The sequence below is a fragment of the Cajanus cajan genome, chromosome 1 (genome assembly GCF_000230855.2).
Source record: "Cajanus cajan strain Asha chromosome 1, NIPB_CcT2T_4, whole genome shotgun sequence".
Classification (NCBI taxonomy): Eukaryota; Viridiplantae; Streptophyta; class Magnoliopsida; order Fabales; family Fabaceae; genus Cajanus; species Cajanus cajan.
The window spans coordinates 52,282,725-52,286,383 of record NC_138517.1 but is presented as its reverse complement, the minus strand read 5'-3'; the positions used below and the strand labels follow the sequence as shown (position 1 = coordinate 52,286,383).

The 3,659-nt window shown below is 36.9% G+C and overlaps 1 non-coding gene across 1 annotated transcript; it reads right to left on the bottom strand.

Moving 5' to 3' along the window:
* Positions 1–3,066: 3,066 nt before the first annotated feature.
* LOC145953999 (small nucleolar RNA R71) lies at positions 3,067–3,173 on the bottom strand. The gene has a single exon (XR_014431211.1). It is a non-coding gene; the product is annotated as a small nucleolar RNA R71 (small nucleolar RNA).
* Between the last annotated feature and the right edge of the window lie 486 nt (positions 3,174–3,659).

The window sequence follows — 3,659 nt, the reverse complement described above, 5'->3', positions numbered from 1 at the left end:
TATTGTATTCACTTTGCGCTTAATGAAATTTGAGAGCCTTTAGTTGCCGAGTTTCTACATCAAAGTCACCTAGAAATTTCTCACCTCGAAACCCTAGGAGAGTTCATCTCTTTCCTTCTCTTTGAAGTGAGCACTCCATTGCTCCTTAAGCTTGGATGCTTCCATCCAAGGCTTAGGCCTCCTCCTATCCGAGAATCATCCTCCTTCAAGTGTTCATCATCTTTGGTTTCCATCTCCTTTGAAGAAGATCCGAGCAAAGGTGAAGCTAAGGAGAAGCACTATTTCCACTTCTCCTACCTTCTCCATCACACAAGGAAAGGGAGTTCCGAGGTTTTGGAGGATTCAAGTCTTGTAAGGTTTACAAGAATAGTGGAAATCTCAAGTGGGAGACTTGAGGACTAGACGTAGGCAGGATTGGTCGAACCAGTATAAAATTGTGTTTACAATTCTTCTTAATTGGGATTGAGTAGTTTGCATCATCATTCATTCTTTACATATAAATTTATCTAAGAAATTGAATTTGTAAGAAAGTAATTCATAAAAGTTTTATAATAGAAAAATTTGGAAAACTTAATTCACCCCCTCTCTTTTTGATCGATCCGTATCTGGTCAAATAAATGCAATTAAATGTAGTACTAGGAAGTGACTCCTAGGTCGTATCCCAAGGATCGTCTTTTACTGCTAAAGGCTTAAACACACGGAAGGGGGGTGTTTGGTTCAGAATTTCGGTTTGTAACACAATAAACGCAGATAACACAGCGAGTAAAATAGATTGACTCCTTGTTCGGATTGCAACTCTTTTATCCCTGGTTCTCAAAAGATTACTCTATTAACCACTTAATCCTTGTTCCATCCGAGTTAACCATCTAAGCGAAGATTAACCCAAGATTTCCCTACATGAATTAAGCAAACGTATACAACATCAACCTCTTCACAGATTAAGCAACTGTGGCATTGAGCACAGCCCATTAAGCATGGACACATTGATACAAAGGTTAAATGAAGAAGACAAAGCAGAACAGAGATATACAACCATAACAGAACCTCAAACAGAGATTACAATCCGCAACTGATGTTGTGTATTTTACTCGTATTTTAGCACTTTAATTCACAAGAATTCATAGCATAATCATGCATATCTTTCATGTTTTTAATAAATTTTTATATCATTTTCCTATTTTATGCTTTTCTTGGTATGTGTTGTGTTTTCTCTGAGCAGGATCAAGATTTAAGAATTAAAGAGGAAATGCTGAGCTACAGGGAAAATCACGGCCGTGATTCTAAATCACGCCCGTGATTCACCAGAGAAAATCACGGCCGTGACTCCCAATCACACCCGTGAACGCCACTGACCCTTCATAGATGTGCTCCAGAGAAGATCACGGTCGTGATTCTCAATCACGGCCGTGATTCACTTCGCGTCCCAGCTTTTTAAGTTTTATGTTTTATTTTTATTTTATCTTTGTAATTTTTATCTTGGTAGTTTTACCTTTTTACCCTTTTAGGTTATAAATTAGATGAGGTTAGCCTAGAACGGGGATTTTTGTTTCGGAGACAGTTTTTTTTAGTTTTTGACACTTGGAGAAGGTTGGGCGCCTGTGCCATCGACTCTAAGGTTTGCTTTTCTTTTATTCTTCTTTTCTTGGAGAACTACTATGAACTCCTGTGAGTAGTTTCCCTTTTTCTGGGATTAGGGCTTAGCCTCTGAGAACCTCTTTATTAATGCATTATTCAGTTTCTTAATTTTATTCCAATTCTTGATCTGTTCTTTTATATTTTATATATGAACTTTAATATTATTGTTTTCATAATAACATTAATTAAGGATGAACTGAGAGGAGAACTTGATTATAATTATGATAAACAATTAATCTTAATTTTCATAATCATAGATAATTAGGGATGAACTGAGAGGAGAACCTAATTATCGGAACCTAAAGGAACAGACTTGAGTGTTAAATCACGAGAGTTGATTTAAGCTTTCGAGGAGCAATAGATTAACAAAGATCTTAATGGGTTTAATTGAACGTAATTACCACGAGAGTAGAGATTAATTTTAATTAAACACGTCCTCGTAGCCTGAGAAGGTGCAAGGATTAAATTAGGTTAAGACTACCTTCAAGATGGAATAGAATTAATTAATGAAAATAATAATTCAATATTGTTGGAACTCTTTGTGCGAACCCTAGATTCCCGGAAATCTCCTTATCTTATCTTAAAGTTTTATCTTATTCATTAATTGCATTACTATCTCTTTTACCATCAAATCTGATCTTATCATCTCAAAACAAAAATTCAATCTATTTTAAAATTCAAATTAAAATACTAGTAATTCTAGGTCAAACACGTAGTCCCTGTGATTCGATATTTATTACTTGACGACAACCGTACACTTGCGGTTTTCCATACATCAAGTTTTTGGCGCCGTTGCCGGGGACTACGTCTCTTGATTTAAATTACAATTATTTTAATTCGAATTTAAAAAAAAAAAAAAATTAAATAAATAAATAATTTTTTTTTTAGTGTTTACTTCTCCAATTCAGATTTCACGGGTCACTTTTTTTTTTTTGTTTTTTTTGCAGTGCCTTAGGGTTAATGCAAAAGAGATCTCTACGTCTTGGGAAACCAACACCACTTGATCCTGAGATTGAAAGAACTCTCCTGAGAAGGAAAAGAAACCTTTCTAGAGAATTTGACATGGCTGCACAACGAGATAATTTACCGCTTCGGGATTACTCTGCACCCGTAGCTCGTGGGATACCTGGAGGGGAGATGCAAACTGGAGCTACTGTACCAGCTTCTCTGGTGAATATGCTCAAACAGAACACCTTTGGAGGACTACCATCAGAAGATCCTAATGACCACTTAGAGGGGTTCTTGGAAATCTGTGAGACCCAGCAATTTGATGATGAAGTTTCTGATGGAATGCGACTCCGCTTATTCTCACTCACCTTGAGAGATAAGGCAAAGGTGTGGCTAAGAACAGTGCCTAGAGAAAAGATAGCAACTTGGGAATTATGTGAAAGAGCTTTTCTAGAGAAATTCTTTCCCCCTTCTAAAACTAAAGAATTGAGGAAGAAAATCACTAATTTCCAACAAGGCACTGGAGAGACTATTTATGAAGCATGGGAGCGGTTCAAAGGATATCTTCAAGCATGCCCACAACATGGCTTCAACCGTTGGCTTACCATCCAATTTTTCTTTGAAGGATTGGACCAACAAAGCACCATGATATTAGACTCAGCAGCTGGAGGATCTTTCATGGGGAAACCTATTAATGACTGCATGATTATTTTGGAAAATGTAGCCTCAAATCACAGCCAATACAGTGAAAGAGAAGTCACAGCAAGGAAAGGAACTCCGGGGCGATATGAAGTGAACAATATTGAGTTACTCTTAGCAAAATTTGATACTCTTAATCAAAGATTAGACAAGATGGAAAAGCTAAGGTTAATTCAGTGGCTACAAATCAAGTATGTGACCTTTGTAGGGAACAAGGGCACACTGCAGTAGATTGTACCTCAATTTTTACTGGAGAAAAAGAAGATACTACTGAACAGGTGGCAGCTTCTCATAATTTCTATGACACTCCTCGAAGAGAGAAGAGTAATCCATATTCCAACACATACAACCCTGGTTGGAAGAATCATCCTAACTTT